The 23,155-nt window shown below is 38.6% G+C and overlaps 1 protein-coding gene and 1 long non-coding RNA gene across 9 annotated transcripts in view; one reads left to right on the forward strand and one right to left on the reverse strand.

Annotated features, from left to right (window-relative positions):
- Positions 1-23,155, forward strand: part of LOC134536923 (protein alan shepard) — a 249,193-nt gene that overhangs the window by 119,405 nt on the left and 106,633 nt on the right. The gene's annotated exons all lie outside the window — the stretch shown is intronic.
- Positions 6,780-11,076, reverse strand: LOC134536917 (uncharacterized). The gene is made up of 3 exons (XR_010075898.1): positions 10,872-11,076; positions 10,427-10,784; positions 6,780-8,644 (listed from the first exon to the last, which is right to left on the reverse strand). It is a non-coding gene; the product is annotated as an uncharacterized LOC134536917 (long non-coding RNA).

Genomic DNA, 23,155 nt, shown 5'->3' on the forward strand with positions numbered 1-23,155 from the left:
GGAAAAAGTCATTTCACCGAGAGTTCGGTCCGGAGAAGGAGGGGGGGGGGGTTGTAAAAAATTATAAATGCCACAAAAAATATCAGATTTTAATAGTTAATATAAAAAAATCTGGCTGTTAAAAATTTTTATCCGTGAAGTGGGTACCACAGCTGGAAGCCGGGACGTAGCCGTGGTGGTTTGGAGGGGGGGGGGGTTCTGGTGGTCCGGACCCCCTCCCCCTCCTCACCCCTTACCACGAAAAAAAAAGCTAAACCCCGAAGAAAATACAGAAGATTAGCTTAGGCATTGAATATATATAATGTTATAATAAGTTATAATAAGTTATATATATTCAATGCTTTTACTCAACTTTCCTCGATCTCAAGATTTCAAAGACGGCAGTATTTTGTTTTCCCACGTATTCTATTTTTAATATCAGTTCGCGCTTGAACGGGCAAAATTTCCTCAGTCAGTCGCACTCGCATGTCTGACAAAACATGGACAAGTTTGTAACGCGGTCACGTGTGATTGTGTACTTATGTATTTATTACTTGTCTGATGATTTCATTGAAAAACTTGTTACAAGAACAATATATTTTAAAATTATAAATATTTAATCAAATTATATAATTATTTTTTAAATATTTTTTATTTCATTAATATTAAATTAATCTTAGTGTGATACCTACTCACCTTTTTTAAATTTTATTATAAAAAGCCAGGCCACATACAAAAAAATTGGACCCCCCCCCCCCCCCTTTGCAAAATCCTGGCTACGGCCTGCTGGGAGGGTAATTTGGGGTAAATCGGTGGTGAACTAAATGAGAGGTACAATTTCAATTGGTTTCATACTTTTATATTACTTAAAATGTTGCTTACACATTTTGCAACATTAAAAAAAAAAGTCTGTTGAAATAGTTCTGCAAATTTAACAAAAATTAAATCTAATGTTTTAAAATTCCAGATTATACATTTCAAATTGTTTATAAATATTGTGTATGATTTCTTACCGTGAAAATTCGTTTCATACAAATATTTATGTTGTTTTGAGTTCCAGTATGTAAATACGATATGGAGATTTTTTTTAGGTTAAAAATTTTAATAAATTTCTATATACATTAATGTACTCTCTTGTTACAAAATAAAAATTTCAAAAGTGTGAGCATTATTTAAAAGAAAAACTACATTGTCTTCCAATTTACCCCCGTCTTACCTACATGATGGCAAACTAGAAACTGACGCTATCTCTTCTTTTCGTTCACACAAAGCAAAAACAAGTTGTTCGTCCGCGCGTCGGGGTCGCCTTTAGGAGGTCGGTCGACGTCACGGCAGTTGGAAGGCCCGGGACCTCGGCGGACTGCAGGTGGTGATGGTGGTGATGGTTGGTGATTGCGTCAATAGGGAAGAGCGAGGGGACAGCGGAAGGTGTGTTTATTTTTTTTTCACGTGTGCACAATCGAGCGACCTTCGCTCCGCAGCTGCGAGAGGCCTCGCCGCCAGGGCTGGCCTGTGCGCCAGGGGGGAAGGGGAGGGGGGACAGGGGCGCCCGACCGCGCGCGGCTGTGCGGACCAGCGGGTCGTTACCACAACGCCGAATGTCAAAATTGACCACAACGCCGACAGCTAGAAAACTGCTGTGTAGCACAACGCCGAAATAACAACTGAATGAATTTGTGTGTGTTTCTTAAATGTATCTTCACGCCGGAATACCACAATCAAACCTAACCTTACCTAACCTAACCTAGTCTAACCTAACCTAGTCTAACCTAACCTAATCTAACCTAACCTAGTCTAACCTAACCTAGTCTAACCTAACCTAGTCAAACCTAACCTATCCTAACCTAACGTAACCTTTGTGGCAGTCCTGCAATGACTTTTGTTCGGCGTTGTGGTATTTCGGCGTTGTGGTGCGTCCCCCGGACCAGCGGGCGAGGTCGTGCGATTGGTCCGTGTCCATAAACCAGTGGTTCCCAAACTGTTTCAGCTGGCGACCCACCTTTCCTTATAGGAATACCTCCACGGTGTATCGGTCCATGGTGGAGTAAAAAACCTTATTTGTATCGTATCCCTTCCTTATGTATATATAATTTACCATCAAATATTGCATATATATATATATATATATATATATATATATACACACACACGTATATATGCTTTTTTTAAAGATACCTATTGATTATTGATAAACAATTTTGTGTTCCGATTTGAAAATGGTTGACAAAATATAAGCACTTTGTAGCAAAAACAGTTATTTATTCAACGATGGATATGTATTTGCACACAATTTGATTTGTTTCGCTATTTTTTAAATTTTCCTGATGGTTTATTCGATGGGTTTCTGATAGTTTTAGGATCGAGTCGCGACCCACCCGTAACCCTTCCCGCGGCCCCGGCTAGTGGGAACCGCTGGGCCGTGAACAACACAAGGGGTCCCAGTGACGGCCTCCGAAGTCTGGGGCTGGACTGTCCCCCCCCCCCCCCCCCGCCAGCAGAGTGTCTTCTCGTACGACATCTCGCTCATGTCTTACCATTCGTTGCCAAAACGTTCCACAAACATGGGCGTCGCAACCGGGGGAGGACGGGGGGCGGGGGGGGGGGGGCGCCCCCCCCCCAATAATAAAAGTATTCAATTTCGTCCCCTCCAATAATATATTTAGTTTCGTAGTTATATTAAATATATGATTTCTGTGATACAACCCATATGTTGCGCATGGTGTATTTAGTCCAATCGTGGTAATGTGAGCAATTTTTAATTCGATCTTCGTGTAAAATCAAAATCAGCTCCGATACCGAATACAGATATGTTAACCGTGTTTTTACAAATTTGTTCTCTGAAAATATTTTTTTATAAAAAGTAAATTATATATTGCAACCAACTATAATTAGAATATTTAGGAAAGAAAAATGCCTAAAAACCACCTTTTTGCACCTTCAAACCCCAAAAATCCTTGCGACGCCCATGCCACAAATATCGCAGTAACAATCAACCTACGCCCCCACACGCCTGGCATAAGAGAGCGCAGGACAGACAGCTCCTCTGGGATTCGAACCCACGAACCCCAATAACATGCACGCGTATTCTCCCGCCATGCTTTTGAAATCGCCCTCAGCACATATATAAATAAATATATATATATATATATATATATGTAAACATACATTAATTTGTCATAGAGCACAGTCGAACACAGCGGGCCGACGACGAGGAGACAGTTGCAACAACAGCGAATGCAGAAATGACAACCTCTCGGAAAACACATCGATGCACATACGAACCCAACGATGATAACCAAACGGATAATCTGGACAACGCGGCAACTACTGCACGGATGAAAACATTCAAAGAACGATTAACTTTTAACGAAATAATTCATTTTTTTGAATCCCACTTTTTCGTGCTATGTATATATTTTTTAAAATCCAGAACAATTCCTACTGATGCCCCACTATTTTAAGCACTGCATCTTGTTTTTGTAACAAAATTTTAATTTCAAGCAAGAATAGCACCATAAAAAATTATGCCATGTTCTTAAATGATTTAGAAACTGGGATTTTTCCAATTAAAAGTAGACGTAATCAGTACTTTGCAGCAGCACGGCAGAGCTCTCAACAAAGCAGGAAGTTCATTCACCTCATTTTAATTTTATGAACAGAAAATTAGAGTAGTTAGTTCTGCCTCGGATGGTACAGAAATTATACGACGCAACAATGATTACAGTGTTGTTACATGTATGGAAAACAAGTACTCATGCAATCTCACCGCTATGAAATGAAATTTCCTTCATCCGTTATCGTTTGTGGGTATGTGAACTCAAAATGGATTTTAATTGGCGTATTTTGGATATGTTACATTTACATGTCATCGCTGAATCATTATTGCGTCTCTATAATGCACTAGGTAGTCGTAGGCGTCTAAGAATAATATTTTTTAAAAATTAATTCAATTAATACGAAATATTTATTAATATTTCAACATTTAAAATGTGACGCTATGCGCCCATGCGTATTATCTTTGCGCTACGGACTCTGCGGCAATGCTAGGAGGAACAGGTTAACAAAGAGCAATGAAAATGTTGCTCTGTAAGCACATGAAAACAGAATTAATACATCGTTACTCAGTCAGTCAGTCAGTGATGAGCGTATTTATATTAATTACTAGCTGAAATACCAGACGTTGCCCGAGCTAAACACATCATAATATAAGGAACGTCACTACTGAATATCAAGTCTGTAGGATATACATTTTAAATACGGGAAATTTTGGTTTTAAAGTCTCGATGATTCCACAGTCTCGCTGCATCAAAGCTACCCTTCAGCAAGACGTGACGGACGCACCAAACGACAGCGCATTACGAATCAAAGGCAACGCCATCTATTTGACGAAGTTTGAAACTAAACTGTTATAAACGCTTTTATTTCGCTAGCAGCCGCGATCTTCACTAAGCGGATGGGTTTCGCCCAGGAGAAGGATAGGAAGTTACCAGACCTTACTATATGACCGTGTGGCGAACATAGAGAGATGACAGACTCACTTTTTGCGTCTATGACCGTTGTCCTATGATTTTGTATTATAAAACTGAATTTACTCTCTTTTCACTACCCATGAGATTGAAATTTCATAATGAAATTTGGTCTATGTCACTCTCCAGCCCATAAACTATCTATAAACATTAAATTAAACCCGCCTCGAAACTGGAAACACCGTACTGAAACGTAAACGGGTAGTAACTCTGAGCGAACCATAGAGGTATAATAGGTAGAGGGAGCGTTGGCTATACCATGACATGTATAACTGTGTGGTCAACACCTATCACGTGACTTAAGGATAATTTGCGCGGGAATTCAAAGTTTGTTTCAGATTCGTAATTACAAAAGCATGAACGTAACGATTCTGTAGGCGTTCGCTGATCATTAAATGAGAGTATTTATACCTTTGGGAGTGTTAGATGTGCTATTCAGAGAAAATATTTTACCAAACATGGATTTTCTCTAAATAAGGCTGGAAAAGACTTGAGTGAAAAATTCAGCAATGTAGTTAAACAGTTGCTTAAGAAGGAAGATGATGTTCCTCTTTATTTTAATGATAATTTAATGATTGTTCCAAAAAACTTGTAAACGTACATGTGTTATTTGTTGTTAAATTGTAATACATACTATACAAAAAAATATAACTTTTAAATAGGTTAGTGAGTAACTAGTTTGATTCTACAAAAAAAAATTCAAATAGAAACCACTTTTGATTATAATTTTGAAATTATGAGTAAAATAAATAGTTCCTAAGATAAGTTAAATAATATTACTCTTAATTTAATTAATCAAAATGTTAGAGGTGCTGTCACCCACCTCTCTGTGAGGGATAGCTGGGAGCACCTAGCAGGGTTACTGGCAAATAAATGTAATTTTTTTTTCAGTTAACTTTTATTTTATTTTGTGAGGTGATTTAATGTGAATTATATGGTGGAAAGTACTCACAAAAAATTGCTAAATTTTCTTTTCTTAACGTACAGTATGATCAATGTGGTAATTTTCCAAATAGAATAACATTCTCAACAGCAACAGCTATTGGTAATATATTTAAGAATAACTAAAAATTATCATTCATTTAGTACAGGGGCTATTTTAAATGGTCAGTCTGAACATGATCCACAGGTTTTGAACATAAATTATAATTTAAGTAATGTAAATAAGTCTATAACAAAAGTTAGATATAAACAAATATATGACAGCTCTCTTAAATTACTATAATTTTCTTTAGTCAAAATCTTGGGAGCCTTTAATGTTTGAATCTGATTCTTACAACTTTATAACAATTTTCAAAAGATTTTATTATTTAATTTCAATGCTTGTTGCCCCATAAAATACTGTAGTACTCCCAAAAAATCTATATATCAAAATGCATGGCAGGGCCGTAGCCAGGATTTTGTGAAGGGGGGGGGGGGTGTCCCATTTTGTGAAATGGGAGGGGGGTCCAGTTTTTTATGAAAAGGGGGGTGGGTGGGTTAAGTTTTGTTTACATATTTTTCATTGAGTTAAATAAAACTCTGTCACACTAACATCTTAGGAAACAATTCACTTATATAAGTCCATTACTTACACACATAAATTAAAGTAGTGATTTTGCTAGAGAAAAGACAGATAAACATTTTATATTTTGGATTTGTGTGGGAAGAGGGGGGAGGGATGCATTGTTGTAGGCCACTATGAGGATTACAATAATACTTTCAAATTAATCCCTGTGTAACCTTGTGTATTGCTTATAATTTTCTTATTTTGATTTCACTGGCTCTTATTGTTTTAAAACCCTGAAGGGAAAAAGGGGGGGGGGGGTTTCCGTAACACCCCCCCCCCCCCGGTTACATCACTGTCCAAGGTTAACAAAGGGTATAGCTAAATCTTGTCAAGTTAAAAGAGACATATCTAAAATCTAGAAATACGGGTCTCCTTGAAGATAAAATTTATTATAAAAAATATAGTAAAAATTAAAAAAAATTAAATATATAAATTAAAATGAAAAAAGTAAAAACATTAACAACTCTTCAAATAAAATCAAGACTTTGTGAAATATAGTAAGATCTTAAAAATATACTTTTCATATACAAATGAAACTCTGTCTTACCTGATGTGTTGTGTGTGTGTGTGTATATATAAAAATAATTTATTGTTAATTAATTTATTTATTTTCGTCCATCTGAACATACAGACATTTGCACAAATGGTATAGGACACATCAAGAAATATAATTTAACATACAAACAGTAAAAGTTAAAAATACCAAAAATCCAGTCATGGGAAAAAAATAATAAAACTGGTGTTACAGGTACATATACAGCTTCTAAAGATAAAATTTTAAATTTGACAGTTGACACAAGTTTAACACAAAATGGTTGCAGAAACATTAATACAAGTAGAAGTATAGGCTTGATACAATAATACAATTGTATACAGTTAGGCCCTACAATTTAAACAGTAGTAGTACAGTTACAATTACATATTTTACAATACAATTAAAACATATCTTAACATAACTACATGCATAAAGTTAAAGTAGTAATACAGTAGAGACAAATATTGTACAAGATATGAATTACGAATTACAGTAAACTCCCTATTATCCGCGCATGCTACGAAACAAATACAGTACATATGTAAATCTGTATTTTATTACAAGTGAGCAAATTTGAACTCTACTGACGAGTGTATGGTGTGCAGTATACAGTAAACCACCACAGGCGAGCTCAGTGCGAAGGCGCAGATGACTCACGAAGCGGCTTGGCAACACATCGTCGCATTGCTTCACTATTTAGAGGAACAAGACGACGATGCGCAGTTGGCTGAAAAACTTATGTTGCGGAAATTCAATCAAGAATTAAGAAAAGATGTTTCCAAAGCAAGATACAAAAGCAACTGACTGATTTTTTTTTCCAAAAAGTTGTAAATTTTAAGAGTTGTGCTTTTTAATGTCTAATGAAGTGTCTGAGTACGTACAGTATGTACTGTATCCTTGTTACGAAGTAAGTACCGAGCACTTTTATGTTTATATCAGTGAAATTTATTGTATGTTAATTATTCAGTTAAATACTACAATTTTAGCATTATTTTATAATTTTTTCTGTAAATTGTAACTTTTACTGTAAATAAATTTTTAATATATTAAGTTGAAATTAATATTTCCTTTTTTGTTTCCCTTTTTCGGCTCTTTTGCGGATTATCCGCGATTTTCACTATCCGCTGTGGCCCCGCCACTTAATTTCGCGGATAATCGGGAGTGTACTGTATCTCGTAAACATTGAAATTGTATTTATAAATAATCAAAAATAAAGTAGGTATAAAGTGGAAGTTAATGTTGTTCTATTTAGATAGTCTGCTGTGGAGTAGTAGCATTCTTGAAGTAGCAAGTTAAAAACTTTTTTTTTTAAATTGTTGAAAAATTTTTATTTCCTTAATGTTCTGCGGTAGGTTATTGAATAATTTTGCTCCTTTAAAATGCACTGTAATAAATACAAGGGCGCCCATACCTATGGTCAGGCGAGGGCCATGCCCCCCTCACCATAGCTTTCAGGAAAAGAAAAAAAATTAGGTGTTTTTGAAGATTTTTGGCAAATTTTAGTAATTTTTGGCACTTTTTGAAGGTCTGCTCACCCCCCCCCCCCTTTTCATCCTATGGGCGCCCTTGAATAGATGTGATAGCGCAGTTCACCATTTCCACGTGTACGTTTTGTTTATGCCTTGTATTGTGTGTGTGAATCTGTGAATTAGTTTTGTATGAATTGTGCATAATTTTATAATTGATTTATTCTACATCTAGTGAGACTTGTACTACAAATAGATTTATGGAAAGTAATACAAATAAATAAAATAATATTGCTTTGTGTAACTGTTGCATTACTGTGATGCAAAAGTTATATTATGACTTTAGACCGAACTTACTGATTAATGTAAAGGCTAGTGCTTAATGCATTGCAATTTCGTAGTGGTTTTAATTATAAACTTCTTCACAAGTCTTTTTTTCTCATCCTCAGTGCATTACACTTATTTCTGTGGTTCTTTAGTCCATTTTTCACAATAGCAAGAAACTTCTTGGCCTTCCTCGGAGACTGAATATCCTGTTCATTTAAGTCACCAATGTATTGGTATCTTGGAGAAACATAACTGGTGCCACCTGTTGAGAGCACAACTAATGAAAAAATATTCAACACACAATTTGAACACAAAACTCACATCTCGATCAAATAACACAAAACAGACACTACACAGAAGTGACATAAATTAAATAAATTTTTTTATATGATAGTTGACACCATCTAGTAAAACATTACAGGGGTTAAATTGACTAATTTTCATTCATTGTAGCAAGGACAGATAGAATTTATTATATAATGATAATCATGAATTTAGCACACAAGTTTAGAACGCCATTAGTGGACATAATAAAGGATAATGTACTGTGAAGGAGGATAGAGTGGGAGAAGAGGGGATGGCAACCAGGCAGTCCACAACCCAATTGCGTGCCACAGATAGAAATTTTTTTATGCATAATTCTACAAAACATATCAAGTCACACTCTATGAAATCAGTATAGGCTAACGTGTGTGCATTAAAACACTACTATCATAAGCCTACTCATAAAGAAAGTCATCAATAAAATACTATAGTGCACCAGTTTTGTTAAACATTTTCACTGTATCAATCGTGGATGTAATACTAATTGATAAGCATAGTATGGTATTTACTCTAGGTGTAAAGTCATAATGAAAGTTAAAATGCCCTCAGAAATTTACAACTGCAACTTCCAAGGCTCACTTAAACCAAGGATGTAGTAGTAGTGGGTATCCTACATCAGCACCAACTGAAATTTGAGTCACATGTCAATAACGAAGTTAAACAAAAACAGTAAGTTAAATTAATTTGTGGTACCTAGTTATAGTAATGTTGGTTTGGTGGATGTATTGGAATTTGAGAGAAAATACTTTACCAAACATGGCTGGAAAAAACTTGTTAATCGAAAAAATCTGCAAAGTAGTTACACAGTTACTTAAGAAGGAATATATTTATTTTAAGGTTAATTTAATTAATGTTCCAAAAACTTGTAAATGTATGTTCTTTGTTTTTAAATTGTAACACATTTGTTCCTTGAGTCCACCAGACTTTTAAAACCTATAATGCATTATAATACTTTAACTGTGTCTTAATTAGGCTTTGAAAAGAATAAATCTACTGATAATGCAATATTTAAACTAACCACGGAAATCTTAGCTCTAAATAATCATTAAGATGTTATTAAAATTTTTATGACCTACCTAAGGCTTTATTGTGTAAATCATGAAATCCTTATTTAAAAACTGGAATACTATAGAATAAGAAATAATTTCAAAAATTTACTTAAATCTTGCCTTAATTCTAGAATACAAAGTGTAATTACAAAAGATAACATGACATGAACAAATTCAACTTCTAATACTCGGATCATTTACCATGGAGTTCTCAAAGGATCTGTTCGTGTCTGTTTATTTATATAATTATTACTCTTTTATGTACATTTGTACTAATTTATCCTTTACATCTTTAGGTATACTCTTATATTGTTTTGTATGTTGTATCTTTTACTTATCTGTCTTACCTATTTGATGTTATATATATAAAATTTTATTATTATTATTGACTTATTTTACATCCAATGAGACTTGTACTCCAAATTTATTTAGGAATTTAATAAAAATAAATATAAAAAAATATTGCTTTGTGTAGGCCTATAACTTACTAAAATAGAATAGCTAGGTTACAACATTGTGTTGCATATTATATCAATGTATAACAATGATGCATTCAATTAACTATCTGGAGATCACTAGCCGAAATGATTACACACCAAGTGGATGCAATACTTTGTTGCACATTTAGGTGAAATATGATTATAACTTTGTTAAGTGATGTATTTCTTTACCTTCTGCCTCTGTTGACACATACGTTTCGGACGAGTATGTCGCCTTTGTCGTATCTCGGACATAACCTTGTTTACTTCTCTTTCCATTAGTGTCGTGACATTCCTCTACAACACAACTGTTTGACTGGTTTCCTCGGGTTTAGAGTGGTAAGCAAATGCGGAGGGAAATCGAAAATTGTGGGAACAGCAGTGTTCGTTAGCCATGTACCACCAAACTTCACTATATCGAAGCACTCCTCTTCGAAATGTTTGGAACATATTTTTGTCGCCGAAGTTGCTTTGAAATCTTGTCGTCTTACTTTGATTTCCCACAACCTTCTACGGTTTTCATCCTTCGGAAAACTGAAAAAGATTAAAACTGAGAGATAAAAAGCCAATTATAGCTCTCAAGTACCAAACACCAGCGTATTTTAATGCTAATATTCACGTAAATAAGCATATTTACTTGTGAAAACTTAGCTGGCTTCCTTTATGATGTATTGACTTGCATCCAAACGCACAGCAATACAGAACCATTTTCAAAAATTAGCACATAACACGTATTTTCGCCCCGATGCGATATGTCAACAACAGCAATCGTCCTTAAGTCACGTGTTTTTCGAGCCAACCATGTTGAACACGCATTTGTGACGTCACGCTCTCTCTACCCATATTACCTCTATGGAGCGAACTGAAATACTCCGGCCACGCAGTAACGTGACCTGCCGTCAAGGTCAACTGCCGGAATGCAACCCGGAAAAAAGCATCAGAACGGGAACGGCTCGATTTGATGCTGGATCAGAGAACGTGCCTGATTAAAGAAGTCGTTTTATTCGGAAACAGCCGGTACTATAGTCTGTCTCACTCTTAGATTGCAGTACAGAATTAATGGCGACCACTGTTGCTAGATCGACGCTACCCGGCTTGTTAACATTAATAATATTATTTTGTGTAGCATACAAAATTAGTAGGCCTATAAATTTTAATATTTTTTAATTTACTATTTGTTGATTTTTCTAAAACTTATAGTGTATAACTGACAGTATTGTTACAGTAGTCACTTGTGAAAAAAAATTCAATGCTAAACACCCAAATATTATTTGACAGGAGAAACTATATTTATAGCAGCCAGTCAGTATTGAATACCAATCGTGCCTTTATAGTGTGTTGCTGTGCACAAACAGAGCCAAATGTTTAATATTATATTATTCAAAACATCGGTTAAAAAAAAAGTTGAAACGGAGATGGCTCATTTCAGTTACGCCGCCTTAGAAGTAATAATGGAACATTATCTGATAATGATTTTGAAGTATTTCAGAAATTCTCATTCAAAAATTTCCTTTACAAGATAAAAAGTTTGATACATTTTAATTTTTTTTCATATATTATAAATGCGCACATTATTCGTAATTATCATCACTTGCGCGACTTTTTTTTTACACTCATGATATTACACTGTGAATATCGGTCAAAATACAGTGTGTCCATAAAAGAATATTCCTGTTAAATATTTTAATAGTATCAACTGTAAGCGTTGTAGATTTTTGGTTCAAGGTATTAATTAAAGAGTAACTCAAACATTCTTAGATAAGCGCATGCGGGAATACTGCTTTGTTTTCTCTCTTGCAGCGCGAAATAATGGCTGTTTTCCCAATTAGTAGAGGGTGAACCTGTAAACTGTATTTGGTAAAAAGGATGGAGCCCCCATCCCCATTGGAATCTCTTCTTACGAGACTGGTTGAACGCCGAATTCACTGACCGTTGGATCGGTCGTAATAGTCGAGACGAAAGACCTTTTTTTCGCTGGCCTCCACGTTCACCTGACACTACACCGTGCGATTATTATTTCCCCTTTGGGGCTTTATAAAATATCGTGTCTACGTTTCGACGCTACCTAATGATTTGTTAAGAGTTGAGACGCATAATTTAAGATGCTTCCATTACTCCGGACTTATTAAAAACCAAAGTGTTGGGAAGAATTGTACTTTAGGTTGGATGTGTGCCGTATAACTAAAGGTGCATATATTGAACATTTGTAGGGAAAACTAGGTTAGTTTATCTTAAATGTATTTCTGGTTTGTTGTAAATAGTCCAAATTAAACTGTTATAAATATACCATTGAAACTGAGAAATTCTTTTATGAATATCTTATACTTGAGGCATAGCAACAAATGCGAGGATCGAGTTGAAATTTTAGGAACAGCTGTTAAGGGCTCCGCCCACCCGGGCACACACGCGGTGCGCAGAGCTTCAGGAAAAACAACGCGATTTCAAAACTACTCAAGATATCCAGAGTGGGGTCTGCTTACGAAAAGCAATTAATAGTTCGCGGTGGGCCGAAAACTACTTTCGATTTCGGATTAAGTTTTTAAAATGTATTTTTATAAGAGTTAAAATGGCTAAAACGCATGTTTTCAGAGTAATTTTTAAGGCGTAAAACAACCAGTACAGATTCTTGAATTACACCTTCATCTTCATTTCTCGGCCATATAATGCTACGGTCACCGCTCAAATTTCACAGTTGCCCTGTGACGACGAGAAAAACAGCGCGTCAGTTCAGAGCCTTGCGCTTAGAGGCTATACCGCGCTAGAAATACCATCGAACGTCGCGCTTATCATCCCGCCTCACCAAAACACCCCTGACGAGCCGGGACCCTTAAAGAAAACAGTGAAGGAATAGCGAAGGGCGATGAAGACGGCTTGTAAGACTGGGCGTGGCGTGTGAGCCACTGGCTTCCCGTTCGTGCTTCGCGCGGCGCGCATCGTAATGTGTCCGTTCTGGTTTCAAGGCCACGCTCTACATACCGCTGTCACCTGACTAACCGGTGACTCTGTGAAACGGGTTGTTCCGTGCCAGTGGCGACTAGTTTTCGAACAGTCGGTAGGGCAAGTCGAGATCCGAGCACGAAGGAAAAAAAAAACCTCGAAGTGCCAACTTGATTTAAAAACATTATTTATGAACATGCACTGTCAATTTTTTTATAATTAAGTACTGTTTGGTAATATAAAAAAACCAGTAGATTATAACTAACAATTTTATTTTTACATGAAAAATCTGTATCTTATTGTGCTTTTATACGTAATTTCCACCAGTATTATGAAACTTATCATAACGTACAAACAGCTTTTGAATCATATCCCTCACAGAAGTCTGCCGCCTGATTTAACAGCCACTGCTGAATGTCAGATAACGGAAGAAATCGTTAAAAACATCTGTTCTATTTCAGTTTTTCCGTCAGGATTCTGCGCCAAATCTTCAGTGTTGACGAAAGGTCGGCCACTTCGTTCCTCATCAGGAACATTCGCGAAGCCATCTTCAAAAAGCTCTTGCCCATTTCCGTACCATCCCATCGGTCGTAATGATTCCTCCATACACACTTGTCTGGTCTGACGATGAATTTCAGCCGCTTTCACGCCTCCAGCACGCGAGAAAACGAACCACAGCGCGTATTTCACAGTCGCCGGAGCCATTTCAAATACTCGCAAACAAACTTGAACTCGGTCGGATGTTTCCGTAGTGGCGTCTGTGGCTCGCCAACAGATGTAGGTAGTACACAGTACGCACGCGCGGAATGCCGACCGCAGCGCTGCAGTGGCAGAATTTCGAAACGGTACTCAATTTAAAACATACCCCTCGGTACGAACTCAATGATGGTACTAAACAGGCGAATCCAGCGATGAGATTAAATAGGTATTGTGGACACTATATGCTTCTTGAGACGAAACAGTTCTGCACGATACCCCATTTCCTTAGCAGTTTTCACTACCTATTTTCTGTTAGCTCGCCTGCTCTCGTGTGTGTAAACATTTCAGCACCCTTCAAAGGGTATATAAAAGTTTTCATCCCTGAAGTCTTAGAACATGTTCTTACGGTTTTGGCTATTTTTCTGCTATACCCACGAGCCAAATTCGTCAAGATGGCGGACCCACATGTAGCCAGGTATTGGGGGAGGGGGGAGAGATAAATAATAAAGTAGACCGTCGCTTTGCAGATTTGTCGCCGCCATGTTTGTTGCGCAATAACTGCGAATTCCCTGTGTACTTTATTTATGATCATATAGCTGTTTGCATTGTAGCACACTTGCGCACTTGTGTACTTGTGCACTTGCGTAGTAAAATGGCTTTTAAGGGGCCCGCCTCGTCAGGGGTGTATGTGTGTTAGTGAGGCGGGATGATAAGCGCGACGCTCGCTGGTGCTTCTAGCACGGTATCGCCTCTAAGCGCAAGTCTCTGAACTGGCGCGCATTCGTCTCGTCGTCACAGGATAACTGTGAAATTTGAGCGGTGACCGTAACATTATATGGCGGGAGAAATGAAGATAAAGGTGTTATGCAAGCCCCTTAAGCGCTTTCAAGAATCTGTACTGATTGTTTTTTGCCTAAAAATTACTCTGAAAACACGCGTTTTAGCCATTTTAACGCTTCTAAAAATACAGTTTAAAAACTTAATCCGAAATCAAAAGTACTTTTCGGCCCTCAGCGAACTCTTAAATGCTATTCGTAAATAGGCCCCACTCGGATATCTTGAGTAGTTTTGAAATCGCCCGGGTAGGCGGGCCCCTTAATACGGTATTACATGACCATGCTTGTTCAGAAATGTAGTTGAATCATAGAGTGTCATATTAGTTTTAATAGGACTACTGAAATGTGAACTGTATGTAACCTGCCAGAAAACATGACACGACTGGAACCGACAGTAGAGATAATAAAAGTCCGAGCGCAGCACGGTGATAGCGACCTGGCAGCCAAGGGTCAACAGCCGGAACACACCCGGTTGCCGGTGTCGGATCACAGAATGTGCCGAACCGTAAGTGCCGTGTTTGAATCCATTTCCGTGTAAGTATTCGAGGGATGTGAACGACCCATCCCGCGCTCAGCCTTGACCGGGGCGGCGAACGTGGATGGACGAGGGGTCCTGCGGGGAAAGTGGTGCGAGCATCCGGGAGAGAGGAAACCACGTGACCTGCCTCGCACCGGCGCGGCGCCATGGAGGGCTCTTCTCAGGGAGCGGGAAGCCTACAACTCACGTGGTTTCGGATTTTTTTTCCCTAACCTAACTAAAACCTTTGAATACATATACTGTATAGAAGTCGCGAGTGGAAAGGATTTACTCTACGTTTTTCAGGAGCGTATGATGAGCAGCTTGGGAACTTCACCGCTGCAGTGCGCTGCCGTAACGCCCTGTATCGTCTTAGTTGTTATTTACACGTTAGAGCGCAGCACTGTCGCCCGCTGTCATTCCCCGCACCCCTCATCCATCATTCACTGCAGCTCAACGTCGTTCAACAGGAGGGGGAAGGGGTGTCTGAAGAGTTGGACACTTGTCCGCTAGGGACCACCACAAGTCGATGCCCTAGAGATGGTGGCGATTGCGGCGGTGAATTAACCAACTACCTCAAAACCGTATTAGAATTTTTAACCTGGGCTGGCGACTTCTATACAGTATATACAAAGCTAAAACTAAGTGTATTTTGGAGGGGTCCGGGTTAGGGAGGGACCTAGGTGCGTCTCAGGCCGAAGCCTATACGCCTAGTCATGCTGGGATTAGCCATGCAGGGAGAGGGTCGCATGCATCATGTGCTAGGAGGGGATTGGCCAGCCATGGCAGTTATTGGCGCCATGACTAACTCCCCTCACTCTTAAATCTAGACTATAACTGGAGATAGGTTGGGCCCAGGTAAAACCTGCATAGACACAGGGAAAACCCTGGGCACATTCATGCGGGATGCAAATTGGCATGCATTACGTGTAGGAATTTACAGGAGACAGAGGATGGTCTGGATGAAGTGTTGGACAGAGTATGGTAGCCGTGATCGTATAGTGGTTAGTACATTGCGTTGTGGTTTCGGTTCCCTGTAAGAATTTCCGAAGATTTCCGAAGTTTTGCGTTTTGGTACTAACGCCACTTCAGCCGCTAAATCAGAAGTTCAAGCATGTTGTGACTGACCTAACCTAACCTAAGCCTTCGATTTTTTTTTTTTTAAATTTCAATTTTTGAGAGAAATCCGAAGTTGCACGAACGTGGTAGGGAACCGAAACTAGGTGAGTTGTAGGCTACCGGTGAGGGAGGCCACCAGGGGCGCAAATCTGTAGGATCCTCAAGAGGGCCCGCGGAAATTTCCCGTAAGGAGCAGGGGGGGGGGTCTCACCGCTCGAGAGTTTGTGTGTGTGTTTGTTTGTTTGTTTGTTTGTTTATCGTCTTTATTGGTGGCGAACCAATTTTCTGCAATTACATCAAAGATTTGAATATTAAAAACTAAGCATGATATAGACTAAATATTAAGAGAACAAATTAAAATTTTAACTTAATGTTAAAATATTAACTATTACAAAAGATTCAACCATAACTAATTATAAAGTAATTAAAAACTAAGCATAGACATACATAAAAAGGAAAGTAATTAAACATACAGCAAATAGTATCAAAACCGAAAGAAAAAAAAAACATTAGGTGCTACTACATTACATTGTGTTGTATCCCGCCCAAATTCTGGCCTCTGTGCAGAAAGCATTAGGGGTCTCACTGCCAGGGGCGTAGTCAGGGGGGGGGGGGGGTTAGGGGTTCAACCCCCCCCCCCCCCCCAGCACCAAATCTTTAAGTAATTTCTTATTCATCACTCAAACAAATTTCATATTAAAATTAATAAAATTTTTACCATTACATTATTTAAATTTAAGTACCGAAAACTGCTAAAATAGCACTTATTACACCTTAAAATCCAAATTTTCCCGGGGGAGGACCCCCGGACCTCCCGCTTTATTACGGGGGAGGGGGGGGGGCGGCGGCATGCTTCTTAACACCCCCCCATACACAAATCCTGGCTACGCCACTGCTCAAAGCCCCGATAGTTTGTGTGTTGTATCCTTCCCAAATTCTAGCCTCTGTGCAGAAAACATTTTTGAAGTGTACCGAAAGCGTTACACAAAACATAAGTTTTGACATTTTATGTTTTTTTCAAACCCGTTTCACAGTCTCGTATTTTCCGAGAACAAGCGTGATGACAACCCCTGGCATCCCTATGCTTCCCGAGGCAGTATGATTCTGCGATGGTTTACCATTGCCTTCCGCGGATGGTAGGTAAAAACATTTCACATATATTTTGCTAGTAGAATTCGTTGGAAATCTTAACCAGTTAATGCTGTGCGTGCTGATCAAGATTACAGTCACGGCCACGGTAGCGTTTATTCTTTAAGATTGTTTGTTTACGTCGTGGGGGTTTGAAAAGTGAGGAATGGGCCCGACATATTGAATTCGTTGCCCCGGGACAAGCTGTTTCTCTCGACGGCCCGATGAGTTGTTTTCGATAATTGTTGTAGTGAAATCTCTGCATTCCGCCGCCAAGCGCTGACCTTGAATCTTCACGACCTCTGCAGCGATCCCACGAGGGGTCAACATATTTTACTCGTGTTTACTAATGAGATGTTGCAAGAAGTTCAGATTAAATAAGCGGAGCTGTTTATCAAAGAAATAGCAAGTCAGTGAGTTTAGGATAGTGAGTAGTTTTTTTTTATTGGTTAGTTAAATACCGCACAACAAAGATAGCTCCTCGCTAAAGCAATTTTTTTAAGAACTCGCCAAAGCAAATATTGTCTTATTATTTTCTGTAAGTGAAATAGTTCTGACATCTATCGAAATGTGTGCGTTAATATACATATTTGTATTTTCCCTTTGCCTAGAAAAAAAGATTTTGCCTTTGTGTTTAAGCCTTTGTAGTAGTATCCGATTCAGTTAAACTAGTTTATATGTAAGCAATTTTTTTTTTAGTAACATATACAATTTCAACCCACTTGTCTGTTGTTTTTAATGCTAAGTGATTTATTACAGCATACTTAGTTAAATGTTATTATGACGCGTAGTAAAATATAATATGCATCGAGCAGCAAATTTGAGGCAAGTTTAACTCTGGAATGTCTATAATCATATGAGGTATCTAGCAGTAATGACAACAGTTGGTGGGCGGAAACAAATGGTTCTCTTACACACGATCGCATGTTATTTTTCAGTAGTGTAAATTATATACATAATATTTATATTGGTGGAGACTAGTAAATATTTAAAAATCTTCTCGTTAAAAAATTAAAAGAAATTCGAACGAATATTTTGTTTTTTTAAAATTGAATATAGAAAAATCTGTTACACTTATTTTCTTGTGATTCAACAATGATTTTAAAGGTAACTATCAATATTAGTTTGCTTTGCATTGTAACTCTAGTGATTTCTAATGATTCAAATAACTTATTTCCAAGGTTAGGTCTGTCCTTTGTTCGGTATGGTCAGTGCACTCGCCTGGGGCGACTCTTTGCTATTCAGCGCGGGGAGGCGGCTCCGGTGCCTAGTAAGGTTGTCGCGCGGGGTAGCGCGCCGGCGACGCTGCCATCGAAGGCGGGCGGCGGGAGTAGCGTCCCGGGTGCGGGGAATGCGAGTGTCGTCACATCCTGCGCGCGGCTCGCGGAAGCCGGACCGGATCGGCGGCGCGCCTCACCTGACTTGGCGCGCGGCGTTGCCAGATCGCTTCCCTGCGATCCCCGCTACAGTCGGTCTCGCGCTCAGATTGCAGTACACACATGGGGAAGAAAAACGCTGTTCAAAAATTTCAAGAATTCAAAGCGATGTTTGTTTACGAAAACCATTCAAGAATACATCGAGGACTGTTGTGGTAGTTCTGTTAACGTATTCCGTTTTTAAACTGTATTTTTTAGAAGAGTGTAAATGCAAAAAAAAAATAAAAAATAGTGTATTCAGAATTTTTTTTTTGCCATGAAAAATCAGGTACAGTTTCTTGAACGCACTTGGGGTTTTGCATTTAACCTTCAACTTCATTCATCCGCCATATAAAGTTGTGATACCTATCAAATCTCACAGTTGCCGTATGGACGACGAGAAGACTGCACTCCAGTTGATATCACGATATAAGCACCAGCTAGCGTCGCGCGCATCGTCCCGCCTCATTAACACACAAACACACACACGTGCGCGTTCTTAGCATACAGCATTTAAAGCTCTGTTCAATACTCAATTTGAAGCCATGATATGGTATTAGAAAACGTTTAAAATGTATCGGAAGACTTCGTAAAACTAACCAGAGGATAATTTATTAAAAAATAAAAACTATCAAAAATATTAATGATAAATTAGCAAAAACATCGTTAAAATTGAAGTTCCAGATTTGTTTGAAAACGTTGTATGAAAATAGTAGGGATGGGTTGAGTACACATTTTTATCGATTCCGATACCGGTACCGATTCCTAAATTTCGATTCTCGATTCCGAGTCATTCCAGTTTTCGATTCCTGGTAATTCTGGTCACATAATTAAAACTACTTAAGAATTGAATGCATTACATAATGATAATGACATGTATAAAGGATAATTATAAACTTAGGATTAAATGTTGAGGTTTTTTTCTTCAATTACCAGTGAAGAAGCATCTTCACATAAAGTTTGTTTGCTAGTAAGTACTAGGCTGTGCACAAAGAAGTTCAACATTTAGACAGGGTTCTTTAACAGGCGATAACGCCGATAACATAACATCTTTGTTCAAAATGGGTTCAAAGGTAGCACTACTTTTTTCTGTGGTACCTTTTGACTTAGTTGGTGACAGTGCTGTAAACAAAAGTTTGTTTTTCTTCAAAGACTATTTTTTCTGGTAGTAATGTGTGCCGGGATTTCAAATGCTTCATTAAATTGGTTGTAGATTTGTACGTACCGCTCCCTGAAATTTGCGCACTACCATAATTACAAATTGCATATTTGTCATTTTCACTATTGATGCGAAAATGTTCCCAAACTTTAGACATGTTGATACAATATCAGACCATTCGCATCGTAATTTGAAACAACAGTCGGCGAACATTTTTCTACTAACAAACTAGCAAAACACCTGAAAATAGTTTTAGCAAAACAATATTTGTGCCAAATAAATAGCATAAATGCGCAACAATTCACAGTAACCTCAATAGCACGACGGTGAATTACGCCGTAATTAACCGTCGTGCTATTGAGATTACTGTGAATTGTTTCGCATTTATGCTCTTTATTTGGCACAAATATTGTTTTGCTAAAACTATTTTAAAGTGTTTTTCTAGTAATTATTACGGTTTTCCTTTGCAAGAAATAAACACGAGCCTCTGTTGGCGGTATGGCCAAAGAATGTTTTAAAATCGATTGTTGCTTTCATTATACAATTTGTCCCGTACGCAACGAATCGATACGTTTCGACTTGACTTTATATTTTATGGCCACCAGAGATTTTGTGGAGGCCATCATCCTTGAATGGCTCACAACTAAAATGGTGACGACATGTGATGTGATCTCGTTTCATAACCGTCACTTTCTTCACAAAAAAAATGGACTTTTCTTAACTGCAAATAAAATTAATAAGTCTTTTTACAATTTATTTACGTCTAATACATGCGTGAGGAATAATGTTCTTCGATCGTGGAGTTTTAATTAGAGGTTAAACATGCCCGGTAACATTGTTTTTATTTATTTTTATTCGTATAAAATTAATATTTAATAATAATGAGCATTATTAAGAATTTTATGAGCATACGGCAGGTAATATATGTATATTAAAATAAGTAAGTAAAGTTCAGACGAAAATATATTACTACTGTATTTTCTTAACTTAACCGATTCCTAACCTACCTTGCCCTTTTTTAGTACCCGATACTGAGTACCCAAATTTTTTAATAATCGGTGGTATCGAGGAATCGGAGAATCGAATCGACCCATCCCTAGAAAATAGTTAATGTTTCAAATTTTCTGAGGGAGTGCCTGGGTTATATTCCATGCTCCCTTCTCCCCTCCCCTGAGGTGGAGGGGGGGGGGGGGTTTGGATTGTTTGTTCTTAAAATTATTATGTCGCCGTAAATGGTCCTCGGCCCAGCGGCGGCCACTTTCTGCAACAGTAATGACAGACTGACTTCCCGAAGCTGCTATTGGGCTGTAAGATGATGGAGCTCTCTGACGTTGCTATACGTGCGGCAGTCCAGCAGAATTACGTCACTACTATTCGAGTTGAACTCCGCGGTTAATGGCAGGCGCGATGGAAGCGTGTTTTTTCCCTCACCCTTTCCTCATACTTTTCCACTCATCTCATACATATTCACGTACCTACACAAAATTTCCACGAAGAGTTGTTGGCGGAAGCTGGCTTAGGTATATCTTGTTCCTTTTTTAAAAAAAAAGTTATGCACCAATTAATACTTTATTTGAATAATTAATAGCATATTCCGTATTCGTCACAATTTAATCGTAACCGGACTTAACGTAGAATCTTTTATGTTCGCGTTGCGTTGCATCTGCATTTTACGAGGGTTTATTTGCAACATATTGTTACGAACTAATATGGGGGAGAACTGGGTTCGTAAGGGATAGCCCAATTAAGTTATTGCAGTTTTATTACTAGTATTTACGTTACTTATAAATAATTATACTTAAAACTGTCTTATCACCAATTACTCGCACATAAAAATGTTTATTCTCAGGTCACTCGATGTCTGTCAAGTTCCGCAGTTCGCTCTCCTCACTGGAGCTGGGCTCAACAGTGGTTCGCCCCTTACCTCGCGCCACTCAGTCGCACTCTCTCGATCCCGTCGCTCCTCGTCGCGCCACTCTCGAGGGGGTCTCTCACCCTCTTCGCCGATGTCGCACTTCCCTTCACTCGCGGAACTCTCGGAACTCGCGGTATCCGTCGCGGGAATCCCGCGGAGGCCGGCGTCGCTGCTTAAATACCTGTGGCGCCCTTCTCGAACCGACGAGAGCGGGCGTGACGAGTCGCGTCATCCCGGGCCGACCCGACGCCCGAAACATCGAGAATGGCGATGCTTATTCACGCCACTCCACGCACGCGGTGGCCTCTGCAAGCCCGGAATTCCTGGGCTGCTAAAGGTGATAATAGCCCGACGTGGGACGTTGCGCGGGTGGAGGGAGGTAGCGAGGACCCTTGTAATCCGTCCAGGCACGCGTGGTACGACTTGCGTCATTTGCCGGCGCGAGACTTCAGTGGCCGTGCGTGGCCGAACCAGGGGCGCATCGCGGTCTTGTCTCTCGCGTTCGTAACAATAATTGACAATCGCTCCGGAGTAATCTACCTCTTGATAGTGAATTACACATACCTTTGTGGGGTCTGAGCGAACAATCAACAATTGTTATTGTTGTGTTACTAGGACAGCGTGTGAAAGGCAGCATTTTGCGTAGGTAGTCTTATAATTTCGAAATAAAGTTTACAACTTTCATTCATTACTTCATACATACAATCACACGTTCATATGTACATACATTCAAGCATAAATGCATACATAATTGCATGAATATGGTGTATGTGTTTGTAAGTCAATCGTTTTCCCTGCTGTATTTACCTGCTAGTCTGGTGCTACATAAAACATTATCAAACAACGATTCTGTTGAGAAGTTTTCACTTGTATTTTCTAAAAAATATAGACTATATATAAACTTTGGCTTGCTTCTGTGATTGGCCTGAGTCTACTGTTCTTCTTGGCCCAACTACTCGAGGATTCTCTTACTGCATAGCCTCGGATCACTCCTTTCTATTGGGATTCAAAACCTACGTTTCCTAATTTTTAAAGAAAAAAAATTTCACTTTTTTTTTTTTTAAATTACACTCATACTCAGCTGCAAAATGTCACACAATCTCTCTTATTACTACCGTACAAAACTTAATTTCTACAATTTCTCCGTGGAGGTAGCGGACACGCGGTTCGATGCCCGGATGCGGCAGTCTGACAAC

This window comes from Bacillus rossius, chromosome 11 (genome assembly GCF_032445375.1).
Source record: "Bacillus rossius redtenbacheri isolate Brsri chromosome 11, Brsri_v3, whole genome shotgun sequence".
NCBI classification, from domain to species: Eukaryota; Metazoa; Arthropoda; class Insecta; order Phasmatodea; family Bacillidae; genus Bacillus; species Bacillus rossius.